The 16,341-nt window shown below is 41.0% G+C and overlaps 1 protein-coding gene across 1 annotated transcript in view; it reads right to left on the reverse strand.

Moving 5' to 3' along the window:
• Positions 1 to 15,742, reverse strand: part of NCOA2 (nuclear receptor coactivator 2) — a 197,257-nt gene extending 181,515 nt beyond the window's left edge. The window contains exons 1-2 of the mRNA XM_084282656.1: positions 15,677 to 15,742; positions 5,869 to 5,948 (exon numbers count right to left, since the gene is read on the reverse strand). The gene's annotated coding sequence lies outside the window, so the exon portion shown is untranslated. The remainder of the gene's footprint in view (positions 1 to 5,868; positions 5,949 to 15,676) is intronic.
• Between the last annotated feature and the right edge of the window lie 599 nt (positions 15,743 to 16,341).

Below are 16,341 nucleotides of genomic sequence, written 5' to 3' on the forward strand. Positions count from 1 at the left end.
TCAATCCCATTTTAAAATACTACTAACTTTGCCACCACACAGTAGAGTTAGAGTCAAGCTTACACCCTGGACAAAAAAATAAAAATGAAGACATCTCACTCTTTTATGACTGTGAAATAGGTGCCTAGAGATTGAAGGACAAAGGAACCCAAAGCAAAAATGGATCTTCAGTTCAACGGGTTACTTGTAATGATGATTCAAAGTTTACATGAAAATATCAGAATATAAGCAAAAGAAAAATATACTGGAAGTACACAAATAGAAACATTTTAACTCAGTATGACATTACTGCAGTCTCCCTCAAGGATGAACTGATTTGTGATACCCACTATAAAACTAACTCTCTTCTCAATTCTAATTTTAAATGTTCCTAGATTGCCTATTGCTGTCACTTTGAAAGATATGGAGCTTGGTGTATACTGAACACTTTAGTTTATTGAACTGGGACTACTGAAGGAACAAAAGCACAGATAATGAAAAAGAGGAAGAATCTGGATCATAAGTTACTAGACACACATACTAAAATCTGATCTCTATGTAGCCAGGTAACCACAAATGGGTGTCCTTTCTGAGGAAGGAAAATATTCAAATACCTTTTCTCTTTCCAGATTGTTAAGATAAGGTGTCTTGTCTACGCATAGTTTAAGAGATATTTCTAAACCAACTTAATATTAAACTTAAAATCTGTAACTTATCTGAGACTGTATTTTTCAACATCCAAAGTTTATTTAAAAATTACAATTTCTTGCCAATCCAGTTAATATAAAGGTAAATTAATCAGAGAGAAACACTGTGCCACACTTTATATTAACCAGCTGCAAATTTGCTTACTATTCTTGTCACATAAGTCTTCAGACTTTAACATCCCAGCATTGTGGCATGATAAAAACTCATCAACTTTAATGTACAGAAATATCCATGAACCTCAAATTATTGTACTATAATGCTGTCAAATAAACAGACTACTGGAATTCAATTTCCAGAAAGCCAAGGCAAAATCTACTGGCCTTAATCCGAAATACCAGTGTCATTTTCAAGCCCTGTATTTAATTAATACTATTTGCTGTCAAGAGCTGAGCTGGGTAAATATTTCACTCTTCCCAATTCAGGGGCTAAAGGCAGGCCCAGAGGAAAATTTGCCCGAGTAAATGCATCTCATCTTCTTTGATGATGCAAGTGCTCAGTTGTCCTGTTCTTGACCCCTTTAGAATTCCCAGGCTCCAATACCACTGGTACAATGTCATCAATCTATATTTAAAATATATATTGATTTTCCACAGACAATAATGACAGCTATTCCTTCTGCAAATGCACATATAGTATACCTTTGCCCACAGAAAAACGTTCCTATCAAGGTAAGAAATGAAAAAATCTTACTAAAGCCCATTACTAAGTCAAAACCAATATTTAAGAAGTGAATAAAATCAAGTTAGAAATCTCATTTCCTAAATATTTTTTATATAACTCACTGAAACTGAAATGTTAGAAATAATCTTCCTGGATATAGCTAGAAAAGGCAAATTTCAATCAATTGAATGATAGTGTTTTCAACAGTCTTTGATATATGAAGTTTGGTTCTATCAGTTCAGTAAGAAGTTCATTGACAGAGAACTCCATTTCAGTCCATTCACAGTAATTAATGAGTTTTACATATTTAAGGACAGTTCAGTCCAGACCTGCAATGAATTTGGATGTTGTGGCCTCAAAACTATTAAAGTAGTTTTAATCTGCTTTCATTGTTAACAAATCTAGATCTGCTAGTTGCAAGGATGATGAGATTTCCCTCTAACTCTGTTTTCATTAATTTTAAAGGAAATGGAATATAGTATATTTGTGTAAATTTCAACTCTCCCACACAATAAAAACCAAGGATTTCCATAATCTCCCATTTGTAATTCAAGGAAGGAAATAATAATAATATATGGGTCAATTTAATAAATCTTAATAGATGCTCATTTCTCTACCTCTGTGGAACATTTTCACTGTACCACCCACACAGAAAGTTTGCTCTCAGATTAGCAGTATCGTTTTAACCCTGACTGCATTAAATTCACTATAATCAAGCATCTACTTTTATAGGCATCTTTACAGGCAATTCACGTTAACTGTCGCTACTGAACAGGAGTGACTGAAAACAGAAAAATCTGATCATATTTCATGCAAAACAGAGCTCCTCAGTTTTGAGGTCTAAGAAATGTGACCACATTCTCTTTATTTAGCACTAACCAATTCAAACTAGGTTAAAACTGCCTCAGATTCCTCTTCAAATGAGATGACCTAAGTCAGAAAAAAAATATGACCATCTTGTGATCAATAACTGTTTTACTTCAAGTATTTCCAAAATACAGACTCTATAGGAGTTAAGGTGTAGTGAACTCACTCCTGAGCTTTTGGTGGGCTCCATCCCAGCACAACTTTGCATTTTGATAGAAGTGATCTTTTTTATTTATATTTACACTACACATACACTTTTATTTATATTTCATACATGGAACCTATTGTAATCTTTCCTCACATGCATCTTCAAACTAACAGTGAACACTCTTAAAACTGGCTTCAACATAAGGTACTTTTATTTTCAGTCTTACACTGTGTTTTCTGACAGCACTCCCTTCACACATAGGCATATTAGGAGGACACAGTCAAAAAATGGGACATCTGTCAGAATTTTATCTATGACTGCTGTGAGCAACAACGAGTACTACAACTCATAACAAACAGATGAATATTTTCTATGCATCACACTTGACACTAACTACAACACAAATGCCAATGAAATCACTACAAAGTTGGATTGAAACAGACTCTCATCAAGAGTGACAGAAAAGTGAGATTCCTCTACTCTGCATTTTTTATTTTTTTCCCTGTGAAACATTCACTGCAAAAGAAATAATTTCAAGCAGAAAGAAAAGGCAAAAGAGACAGAGGATGTTTTCTGACTGAAAACCTTTAAATTAGGAACTAAGGTTAGCATTTTTATCTTGGTGGTTTGTTTAAAAACTGAAGTCTGAGTATCTCTAACTGCACACCCTTCTGGTAGGGCACAGCAGCTATCTTGTATGACCCTAACCACCAGATTTCCAAGGGTGTAGTCACAAGTTCTAGCATTTACATTATTTCTATATGCTTATGTATATATACACTCTAAAGCCGTTGAACCAGTCCAGGTCTCAAACTCTCATGCGCTACATTATATTCAGAATATATCCAGCCAGTATTGAGCAGTAGTTTCACTTGCTGCAAAGCTTACTGCAGTGGCAGAGAGGCTGAATGCACGCAGTCATTTTACAGTCCCACAACACACAGTCAAACACAACATTTATTCCACAGGCAGCTCATATCAAAAACTGAGGACAGAATTTCTTAAGAGATTCAAGCTGGTATATCTTTTCACAGAATCACAGAGTTGTAGAGGTTGCAAGAGACCTGAAGAGATTGAGTCCAACCCTCCTGCCAAAGCAGGTTCCCTAGAGCAGCCTGCCCACGTAGGTGTCCAGACAGGCCTTAAATATCTCCAGAGAAGAAACTCTACAATCTCCCTGGGCAGCCAGTTCCAGTGGTCCGTCACCATGAAGTTCTTTCACATGTTGATGTGGAACCTCCTGTGATCCATTTTTTGGCCATTGCCCCTCATCCTGTCCCCACAAGCCACTGGAAAGAGGTTGGCCAAATCCCTCTGTCCCCCACACTTAAGATACTTGTAAACATTTTCTAAGTTCAGACATTAATAGTTAATATAATTTCTCTGATATTGCACCGGAGAATGTGAAACTCTGAATAAATAAAAAAGGACTGAAATCCCAGGAATTCAGAAGTCAGTGTTAACACTTCCAAGGATTCAAAGGAACCAAAGTGTGAAGCTATTCCGTATCTTATGCGATTTCCTTTCCCTTAGCTATCATGTGAACATGTGGGTAACTATCCATTTTAGAACATTAGGATATTATTTTTGGAGAGCTGCCTCTCTATTTCCAGGTTCATCCTTGGCTTCAAATCCTCTAATGGATTTTTTTTTTTTTTTAAACTGTTTTCTTCCTCACTGTTATAACCACAGGCTTCATATACAAATATTTACCTCTTAGTTGCTCACATTAAAAGCTTTGAGCTTTTCATAAACAGCAACTATGTTTTATTTAGTATCTGCAAAGGTACCATATTACTTTCTGTCTCTGTAACAACTAAACGAATTTGGAATTTTAGTGCAGAACTTAGCAGCACTAAGCAAAGAAAGTTTTTTTTTTCCCCACTCACATTAATTAATTAGGAAAAAAGGCAATTATATGCAAATTGCTTTTTATTTGAATATTTACCTTTTTCAGTCTTAACCTAATGCATTCTCTGTTTGATAGAAAATTGCAATCAAGACAACTGAAATGAAAACAAACATGCTATCAATTTGACAACAAAATTTCATGTTCTCTATGGGGAATGTTGGCAGTGACATTTTTCTTTCTTCATTATTCATACCTAACTCATTCTATTATGAGTCTTTTATTCACTAGAAAAAGAAAAATCAACTTATTTTGAGATTCTTACTTTCCATTTTTTAAGAAATTAATTTAAATGATCACAAAAATAACTTATTATTGAGAAAATCTGCATGTACACAGTACGATCATTATGCATCTCAAGTAGTGTAAATAAGTAATATAGTGTAAGCAATAAGTGTAACTAAGTGATAAATAACATCTACATGGCACAACATTTTCAAGTTAATATATAAACAAACTATTCAACCAGTATTATGAAGTCTATTGAATGCAATGAACTGCAAATTCTTATTATTAGAACAGCCAAGGAAAAAGGCAGAAAAACAGAAGCACTGAAAAGCTTCTTAAATCTCATTTCAGTTTAAAGAAAAGCATTGTTACTTTGAAAAAAAAAAAAAAAACAACTCAATGTAATTAACAAAAGAGGAAATGATACTTGACGTAGACATACATAATTTTACCCATAAATGGCTGGCATTGTATAAACAGCTATGCCCCAAAAAACCCAAACCCTTCTTAGTTGGCTCACTCCCCACCTCTATATTTAGTGTGCAAGCCTCAAAAATACATATTTCTGACCTTAATAAGTCACTCTATGTGTTAAAAGACAACATTTATTCATGAGTACCCTGAAAAGGTTCTCACATAAAATCTCAAATGCATATTTGTAAAAGATTTATACCAAGTGAGTGTATTGATATATTAAACATACCTAAAATAAAAACACAGCATTTATATTCTACTTTCTTTCACTGCACTACCAAACTATTATTAGTCTGCATTTAAACAATCCACAGGGGTCCTGTTTTCTAATTCTCAGTGGTATTATCCCTTCTTGTGAGCAGAGTTAAACAGGCACAGCACTGCCTGATGGAGCCATCAGACAGTAATTCTTGAGCAACAAGCAGTTTAAGTCATCAGTGTCATTATACCTATTTCAGCCCTCAATTTAAGTAATTTATTAGTGCAGATAGTTGGATGGAAAAGCTTGTATTACTTCATACTCAACCTTCACAGAAAGACAGACCATAATCAGCACATAGGAAAAACACCAGTTCCTTCATTAAAGAATGAAGTATCAAACAAACTTCATGTGCAGGAGCATCACATATTTATCCCCTTCAGCCTTAGCAGAACAGAGTCCCGTTCCTGGTCCTGGAGCTAAAGCAAGGTCCCTGCTTTCATAACCAGTTCAAGCATAATTGTTGAAAGTGTCTAAAATGTTCGTATTTCCTCTGACTGTAATATCACACATTACTTAAAACCAGGGTTTGTTCTGCTGTATCCACACAATCACTTTAAGATGTCTCACATCAAATTCCTCAGAAAAGGAGATAAAACTGTAAGGTGGTCTAATTAAACATGAGGGAGAACTCACCAAGACACAGCAGTGCAGGCAGGGAGTTCTAGAGGCTGTGTGTGTGAAGGACCCCAATACTCAGATGCATCTCAGATATGCTGTGAACAAAATTGAGAAAAAGATTATTTTTTTTGTTGTTGTTGTTGTTTTTTTTTTAGACAGGCGAAGAAAAATTAAAATACAATGGCTAGCACATCTCACTTTTAAGCATAACATCATGAGGGAAACATTATGCGTGTTGCAGAACATTATCTCTTTTTCCAGACACAACAATGTCCTTATAGTCGCACAATCACTCCAGGCACACAGCTTCCTCTTTACCTGCTACCTCCTGCAAATTTGCAGTGATAGTAACTAGGATGTTTAAATTAATTTACATGGTATGTAGTCCTTGTTTTCACAAAAGAATCTGTGGGAACTCTCTGCAAAAGTGCTTGGTTCCTTTTTTGGTTGACTGCTTGGCTGGCTGACTCTGTAACATATGAGTTTCAAATCTCTAAAAAGGAGAAACTGGTGTTTTTTTACAAAATGCTTCTCAAACATTATTAAAAATTGTACGTGTAGAAGCATGTTTCTTCTCCACTTACAAGACCTCTGACTTGAATGATGAGTATTGGTGGACAAACTAAAAAACAACCAAAATCAACCAACCAGCAAACAACAACAAATATCTCTTCATTAGTACAGAACTTAAGATACCAGAAGAGCAGAAAACAAGCATCACAAAGCAATGTACATTTCTTCAGAAAAGAAGAACAGGTAGGTAATAGTAACGTGACACTGTCCATAAAAATATTATACCTGGACTCCTGTTTGTAAGCCAGACAAGTACTTTATGTCAAATATATCCAAGCAAGCTACCAAAAAGTTTTCTAACTTGTCTTTCTCAACAGAACATAAAGAAAATGAAAGATAAGCTATGATATAACAAAATAATAAGAACAACAAAACAGTAACAAAAAGCACTAATTATGCCTCAAGAAAAGTGGGATTTCTAGACAACTATATGATTCCTGTCAATATCGCCATCTCACAAAAAATCTTCTTCAAATAAAATCTGCTGATTTTTTTCTAGTTCAGACAGGATATCACTACAGTAACAGGTTATTCAGAGGACCCACTAAGAAAAGAAGTGTTTTCGTATAAAATACATACACAGAAGGTCTGAAAACATTACTGTCTCAGGAATGCCTAAGAATTATACAAGGTCTACAAAACTTTTTTTTTTTATTTTTATTTTGGTTTTGCAGTTTGCCCTCATTCATGCAAAACACGGTTATGTCTTGGGGTAAAATACCAGATCATTTGGCACTTTAGCAGGAATTACAAATTTTGCCAGACACCTGCAGTTCAGAGGGATTCAGTAGGAGAAGCCACTACCCAAGCAGATGATGAGGCATAGCCACTGGGTGCCCTTCAGGCCAAAGGCAGAGAGCAAGGGCTTCAGCTCCAGCCATGGTGGTATGGCCCTTTGCCATAGGATTGCAATAATAACAAGAGTGTCTGTGCAGACAGAATTGTTTTCCATTCATCTCCCAGCTCTAGAAGGGCTGAATCCTCCTCCTCATGACCATCTTTTCAGCTGCTGCACACCAGCAAAGGAGGATGGGCACTACTCAAGTACCATCTTGTCTCTCAACCACGAGTATGGCTGGTGTTTTCCTTCTGCTAGTTTATTTTGGGGTCCTCATCTCCTGATCTGTGGCCTTCCAATATCACTGCTCAGAGTCTGCACATGAGTAACATGATTCCCAATGACTCCTCTACAGCTCACTGGGCACAGTGCCACAATGATGAAAGATCAGCAAAATTTGTCATTTCCATTTTTTTTTTTTTTCCTATTTGTATAACATTTTAAATAACAACGATAGGGCTGACTGAAAACCAAGACAATACATGACCGTTTCATAGGTTAAATACTATCTTTAAAATACTACTACTAAAGTCTTTCTTTTTAAGTAAGTCTTAAATTGTACATAAACCGGTGACAAGCTTCATGTATCCAAACACATGGTATATTCCAGATTTATACTTCTAATTAAACTAGATTATCAGTGAGGAAAACTGATAAACGCTGCACACTGAAGTTACCTATTATTCCTTGTTTTCCTTTCTCAAGGAAATAAAAAGTTTCTGAAATAAAAAGTGAAAGCAACCCTGGAACAAGGCATTGCTAGTACCTATTCCCCTGCAAATCACACCCACAAGAATCAGAAGGTTCTTGGGATGCCCCTGAAAACTGAAGAGAAACTACCCTTGCACAAAGCCAGCTTTCACAGTAATATACTTTTATTGGTGGTGCTCAAAGACCTGTATGTAGGCCTTTTTCTGAGGCCTATATGATGAAAGAGCCTCTGTCCTAAACAGTGTACAAATTATGACTTACATTTATGATATAAAAATCATAAAAATGATTTAAATTATGATATAAAAATGGAATATACCATAGTAACTATTCTGCACACTTGTAGCTTTCCAACACCACCATTCAATCTTCCATAGACTGGAGTGTGAAAGAAAACTTTAAAAAGGCAAACATAATAACTAAGTGCAACTGATAAGGCCCAAAATAACATCCCCTGACTTCAAACCACTTCACATATTTATTTTCCATTCTTTCACAATAATTTATTTTCTACAGTGCAAACAGACATCTGTATTCCAGCTACCTGTAGCAGTGTAAGATATGTTACCTTCTTGCCCCATAAAGACTACGTTGTGAAGAGAACAAAATATCAACACTACAAGCTATGGTTTAGCTAAAAATAAGGGAGTGCAAGACAACCACTTTCAGACATACGTGCAATAGACCTTTATTTAATACATACAAGCTTAGTGAATATATTTTTTTTGATCACATGCAGTCTTCAGATTCCCTCACTCCTATGCTAAGGAATGGTCTTTAAAGTAACATTGTCTGTTAACGCTAATTTCATGCAAAACCATAGCAAAACATTCCATGGCCTCACTAGTAATGCAGTATCTTTGTATCAAAGCTGTGATCCTTAAAAAGGAAAGCTTTAAACTATGTTACTAGAGCTGCATTTTAGAGCCAGTGAAGTATCAACAGGTTGACTTTTAAAAAAATAAATAAATAAATAAAATAAAGGCAACAAGTATCCTAGTTCTACTAAAAATCACATAATCCTGGTCTTAAATTCAGATTTCTTCAAAAAAATATAAATATGCAGACTTGACTTGAAGAAGTATTCTTCTTGAAACTGCAATTGAAATTAGATAATGCAACTTAAATTAGATAAAGTAAATAATGTATTCACCTGTATAAGCTCACAATCTTTCTACTCAAAGAAACTCTTCTAAGAAATTGCTAGGAAAGGAAGAGGACATCACTCGTTTCTCTGGAGACCAAGGTACAAATTTGTGTAAGGGCAGCAAGTGAAATTAGTTGAAGATAATTGCATTTATTTCTGGGAATAACCTCAGTGGTTGGTCTGCAAGCCCTGACATCACTTTAGAAACAGTAAAGGATGGAAACTGAAGAGCTGCCTGGCAAACTCAAAACAGGGTGGAAGGAGCATAATGGAAAGTAATCTGCACTGTAGACCAGGTGATGTCTGAACTCTCACTTGCACAGGTATGAAAAGCATATGACCTTGACTTTTTTTTTTTTAATTTGATTCTGTCACACAGATATGCAATGAATTTGTAAGTTCATAAACTACCTGCAATAAAAGTGTCAGTATACACTATCAAATTTATTCATAGGCAGAACTTCCTCCTTCCTCATAAAGTTTTCTTTTTAAATGCAATTTAGTACTTCCTACATAATCTGTGAGGTACAAATAAGTGACAAACTACATTGTTTTTAATTGGAGTAATTTTCTTCAAAATCCATTTGTAAGGCTCATTAGAGATCAATACTGACAGCAATGAAAAACTAAATCTGTTCACACACAGATGAATTACCACATGGACAGAATAGGATTCCATAATAATTCTGACCTAACAAGTAAAATGTTATTTCACTTTCCATCCCCATTCTTCAATCCCAGACTTTTCCACTGAGGCAGCCAATAAAGCAGCCAATTGTGATATGTCCACTATAAATCCTACCAAAGAGCAACAATATGTCTTACATAGCTCACTAAAAAAGCATCAAAATAGCAACACTCAGTCATCACTACATCAGATATATGATCTCACTATATCCAAGGATCCCCCCTCCCCCCCCCCCATAGAAGCTCACGTGACCTGTACTACCTGAGATTTATGGATAAATCAACATTTTTGGTAAATATCTTTAATTTGTCCCTGCCCTTTCATTAATACATTAATGCTTCCCATATATTTTGCTAAAATAGTCCATGTTATATTATCCTTTCTAAATAAGAAGTAACTTCAAGTTTTTTTTAAAAAAAAAAAAAAAAAAAAAAAAAAAAAAAGGAAAAATGTAATCAGGATTTGCAGAGAGGGCACTGCATCTTACCTGTAAAAAGCAGAGGCATATTACAAAAAGGCTCCTGAAAAATCTAATCATAGCGCACTCACTGAAAGAGTGAGATTTACTATCAGTTGTAGCTGTGAAAATGAGAGCAAAGAAAGAATAATATATGCCAGTAACTGTATTAATGGGAGATTGTTATGGAAGCCATTTAAGGAAATGCAAGGCTTGGAATGGTATAATGATGCAGCTGCAGAAGGAAAAAAAAGTGTGTATTGTTAATGTGTTGTTGTATAGCTTTAGACATTTAAATTAATGAACTAATTTGAAACTTCAAAAAGCCAAGCACCCCAGTGACCATACACTTTCTGTAGGAATTGTGCCTGTATTATTTCCATAAAACTAAGTAAAATTTCTATTGCACTTAACTTGAATAACATTTTATTTCCATAGAACAAGATTGAAAAATCATAAATATTAACAAAATGTAATGCAGTGAATCCACCACATTCAAGACGTATTTTTTGAGCTATTCATCAACCCAAAGTAATTTTATAAAGCAGCAAAAGTATTCTAAATGCTCAGGAGAGGAAACACTGTTCTAGGTAATAAGTAAATGTAGGACTGAGCAGAAGAAAATGAATTTCTTCCACTCAGTATTAACATGAATTTACATAATGAAAAAAACAAAAAACCTATTTCTGAATACTCACATCACTACACTGACAAAATTGGTTTGTTTTGGATTTTTTATTTGTTTGCTTAAGCCCTTATTTAAAAATACACCATGATGATTTGTGGTGTTGTTTTTTGTTTGTTTGTTTTAGCTTGGATTTTTATTTTGTTTTTAAATGCTGCACCCTAAATTGATTGAACTATACAAGCTGTCATTTTCCATGTCCCATTTCTACTTGGTATATTTTGAAGAGGCTAAGCTACTGAATCATTAAAAATAGGGAGTGTTTGCATAATGCAAATACTGCTGACAAACTATTAGCCTCGGAACCAGTAAGCTGCTTTAGTAATATGTAACCACTGATGTAACATTACAAATTATTCTAACTACTCGAAGTTACCATTTCACCTATATGCACGCCTGTTCAAACTGCAACTCCAACACAGAGCAGGATTCCTTGTGTTTCATGTCTCCCCTGAAATCTTAAAAATATTATCAAAATGCTATCTATAACAAATATGTGAAGCGCACGTTATCTAAGCTCAATTACCCTGACGGATAAAAGTCAAAGAATACTTCTGTAAGGTTTAAATTCCCAGGAGAAGAAAAGCTCAGCTCCTGTCTGCAAGCACACAATGGAATCACAGCTGACGATGCACATCTTTTTCTGGATGTCTCCATATGCTCAGGAGGGTTCCCCCCCCCCAGTCCCTCCCTGTTTCTCCCTCTCCGCCTCCCTTGCTCTCAGCATTACATTGACAGATTTGTCTTTATCTGCCACCAGGAGCATGAGAATGTTTTAACAACTAACACAAATAAAGTAGTGCACTGAACTTCACCTTATTTAAAAATAAAAATAAGGGATCCTGCCAGAGTAGCCATCTGTAACTAAATTAGCTAATAGTAGAAAGCGAGTGCATGAATGGATGCTGTAATATAGCTTCTACAAAGTAAATATCAACATTACTCTGTCCTTAGCTTAAAATGCTAAATCACACAAGGGTCTATACTGTGCAACAACACATCTCACCTTTGGCCTCAGAAGCCAGAAGCCAAACACAGAAATAAAAGAATACTGAACGTTTTAACGTAGGTAAGAATTCTGAAGAAAACGCATGAATTCATTAAATACTTTATACGTACTTGAATACAAATTGCGTTGTTTAGAGAGGCTAAGCACAGCAAACATACAAAAAATGAATGTGGCAGAAACAGCATTAGCTCAGTATTGCCTTTCTTCAGTGCACAATCTATTAGTACTGAGCAGACAAAGAGAGTTACATTTATACTTGAATTTGGCACCAGTCTCACACTCAGCTTTTTCTCTTCAATGGGCTGACAGCATCCTCAAGGCTTTAAGTCTCACAAGCCTCTGCAATTTCCACAATTCCCATTTCAGGTGCTACCAAAACTCAGGCTCGATGTTGATCCCCAGATTTTGCCAATAAGACAGTGACATCAGCAACAAAGGGAAGGGCCAGAAGACTGTGGGCATTGTAGTAGCAGCTGTCTTTCCCAATGACTTTGTTCTTCCTGCTGAAAAAACCTGTGCTCTCTGCAGATGGACTAGCTCTTACTCTCTTTCAGCGATGGAGGGAAGTGTTGAACATCAACACTTTCATTCTCATGACAGAGCCTTGCAGACTTACAGTGAGCAAGCTGTAACCTAAAGGATTATAAAAACACAACTATTCTTAAATAATTAATCTTGACTTCATGGCTCCAGTTTAATACAATACACTACTTCCTATGTGAACAAATCCCTAATATTTTCCCATTTTTGTCCAAGGGGAACAATCTTTGAACATTTTCACTCTCAAATGATGTAGCTATGGTTTAAGAGCTTAAAACTGATTTGTTTTATTCCAACAGTATGATTCTTGATAGAAATAATGTATTCCTTCCTCAAATGTCTTGAGTTTCAAATATAGCACTGACACCACCAGGACACACAAAGAGGAACATAAGAGCTACACATCTTGCAAAAAAGCATCTTCAGAAACTAGAGATACTCATGAAGTATCAATGTAGTATATGGATCCTTTTGCTAGTAAAGACCACAAGCTTGAGAAAATATGAAGTTGAGAAACCTTCAGCTTTTATGTGAAATGAAAGAAGTTGCTGGCTGAAAAAAAAAAGACATGATTACACCACCTTTGTCAGGCATTTATTGCATAATGCTCACCAAAATGAGATACAAACATTGTAAAAATTACACGATTCTTCAAATACTTGTATGACATTTAGGATCAACTGTTCTTTTTAAAACTGTTCTGAGTATTTCTGAGGGTTGATTCCATGACTATTTTGCTCAAGACCCCAGATCACAAACGGACATTAAGCTTATCATAGTACCTTTATAAACTTAGGGAAGAACCTGGGGAGGGCAGGGGGGCAAATTTACATCTTTTATCTCCTGGGACACAGTGGAGCCAACTTCTGTGTTCCAGTGTAATACAGCTACTTGAGGGCTATATTAGAAATGTCAAAGTAAGGAACACAAATGCATGGGTGTCCACACATGCCTGCAAACATAGATGTGCAAATTTGCATGAGCCTGATGTACCCTATTTATGACACCACTGCTGACGTAAACAAGCAAGTGTTCTGAAAACTACGTAGGAGGTGCAGTACCTACACAATCTGTGGTAAAACGGCCAATTTTCATTCACAGGGGTCCTACACTTTTCATAAGGGAACAAGAGACCCGCTTTGGGGAATAACAGCTTAAATGTGAGGCTCTCGAGGGCGCCCAACGCTGCCATTTCTCTGCGAGCACCCAGCACAGTGGATCAGGAGCTCCCCCTGCCCAGGCGGCCTCTCAGAGGGATCCCCCAGGAGAGGAGCCCACCAGGTGGCCCAACACTGCTATCAGGTTGTAAGGAGCGAGGAAATTAACCGGCCAGAGTTGACTTTATACTTCAGTAGGTAAAAACCCAAAGGGATGAGAACAAATGACTGCTGCCAGGCACAATGGCAGCGAAGTAAGAACAGCAACAAGAAATGCTTTAAGTAAAAAGAGTGGCAGCCTTAAACTGCCTACTTATTTACAGTGGCAATAGAGCTTTGCTGTAACTGTCATAGCCAGACACAATACGCTGAGCTCAAACTATTCTTAAACAGCATAAAAATATTGCAGGAAGCAGGTGAATAGGCTTTATAACCGAACCGACTACCCTGAAATAAAATAAAAGCATAAGGAGAAAACCCAGCAATCGATTACTGCCCAACAAGCAAGCCGGCCTCCTTTCACAAGGAGGCTGCTTCCTGGCTAAATTACAAGTGCATTCAGACAGCGGGCCGCACACACACACACACTTCAGGCACAAGTAGCGAGGGTGAGACCAGCTCGGACCCCGCGGCTCCGGTTACACCGCGGTTACTCCGCGGTTACTCCGCGCCCGGCGGCCCCCGAGGAGCGCGGCGGCAGCGGGGGGCCCGCAGCGCCCCCGCGCTGCGCGGAGGGAGGAGGGCTTGGGGCACCTCTCCCCCCTCGCCCCAAAAGCCTGGGGCCCCGCTCCCGGCGCTGCCACCACCACCACCGCCGCCCCCCCGTCCTTGCAGCCCCGCGGTGAGCGCGGCGCCGCCCGCTCCGCCCGCACGGGGACCCCGCGCCCAGCCGGCTGCCATCCCTCCTCCTCCTCCTCCTCCTCCTCGTCCTCCCCGCCCCGCGCACACACGCAGCCACACGGCACTGCGGCGGCCGGGCCCCCACCCCACCCACCCCTCCCGGGAGGCGCCGGCGGCCGCCCCGGGGCTGCGCGAACGCGGAGCCTCCACGGCTCGGCTCGGCTCGGCCCGGCCCCGGCTCGGCTCGCCCGGCCCGGCGCGCACACGCAGCCGCAACCCCCGCGCAGAAAGTTCGCAGAAGTTGCCCGCTTTGCCCCCTCCTTCCCCCCAGCACGCCCCGGCCCACCGGGAAGGGCAGAGGGCACCTGGAGGAGCCGAGCAGAGCCGAGCCGGGATGGGAAGGGAAAAGGGAAGCGGGGTGGGAGGGGGCGTAAGGGGAACGGAGCGGCCCCCAGCCGTTGTCAGCCAGGGGAAGGGGAGGGGGCGAACACCGCCCTGCTCCCCAAATCAGCCCTTTTGTCAGCGGGGAGGGAGAGACCCTCCCTGCAAGTTTCCCGTGCGAGGAGGGGGGGGGATCCTTAACACCCCTCCGAAACCCCCTCCTCCGAGCCCCGCTCTGCCCCATGCCCTCTCCCGGCGGATGCCCGCGCCCCCCCGCAGCGCCCCCTGCCTTCCCCCCACTTTCTCCCCCCGGCAGCCGCGGGGAGGCGGCTCCCCACCTCCGGCCGGCCTGGCCGCAGCAAAGCGACCCCCCCCCCCGGCCCGGCGGCGGCAGGGTGCGGTGCATGCACCCCCCGACCACCCCCCCAACAACAGGGAGGGGGGGCGTCCCGGGGCAGTACCCACCCTCCCCCCAAAAAAAGGGGGGTGTGCGCGCACGATGCCCCTTCGAGGGGCAGCCCCGCATCCCCTCTTCCCCTCCACCTCCCCGCCGAGGGGGCCGCGACCCCCGCCCGGTTCCTCCCCCCCCCTCCCCGGCTCCCCTCGGCCGGCGTCAGCGCGGGGGCAGCCGCCCGCCAACGCCGCCCCTCCGCGGCCCCGGGCGGCCCCCGGTGCCCGTCGGGGAGGCGTGGGGGGGCCCGGGGCACACCCCCCCCGCCGAGCACGGGGCCGAGGGGGGCGTGCGGGAGCCGGTACCGGGGTCAGCGGCGTCCCCCGCGGCCGCCGGCGGCGCTGACCTTCGCTTTGTAAGCCGAAGCTGAAGCTGGGGCTGCGGCCGCCATGTTCCCGTTTTAATAACTGCCTGCTTGTTTATTTCAATGCAGAGACCCTCCCACCACTCGCCCTCCTCCTCCTCCTCCTCCTCCCCTCCTTCTTCTATCCAGAGGAGGGCTGGACGGGGAGGAGGCGGGGGGAGGCACAAGGCACTCCCCCCCCCTGCCCCCGGGCACAGCGGCAGCGGCCGGGCCCCGCGCTGGGGGAGGCCGAGCCGAGCCGAGCCGATCCCAGCCGGGCTGGGTGGCACCGAGGCGCCGCCACCCCCGGCCGATGTCCCCCCGGGCCGCGGGGCCGTCCCGCTGCCCGCCCCCGGGGACAATGGCAGCCCCGCTCCCCCCAAGCCCTGCACCCCCCGGGGAAAAAGGGGAGGGAGGGGGGAGAAGAAAGGAAAAGAGAGAAAAAAAAAAAAAAAAAAAGGAAAAAAAAAAGTCCTTCGCCCTCACAGGGCGAGACTTTAAACGCAGCCCGCTGCGGGACTGGGGCGCTTCCCTTGTAGTGGCCCGTCTTCACCAAAGAGAAGGGGGTGGTCTTATTTCCCCCCCCCCAAACAAAATAAAAAATAAAAAAAAAGGAAAACGCGTTGCGTGCAAATCGTGGCACCGCCGCACAACCGTGCAGCAGCACC

This window comes from Netta rufina, assembly GCF_964035555.1.
Source record: "Netta rufina genome assembly, chromosome: 2".
In the NCBI taxonomy this organism is placed as follows: domain Eukaryota; kingdom Metazoa; phylum Chordata; class Aves; order Anseriformes; family Anatidae; genus Netta; species Netta rufina.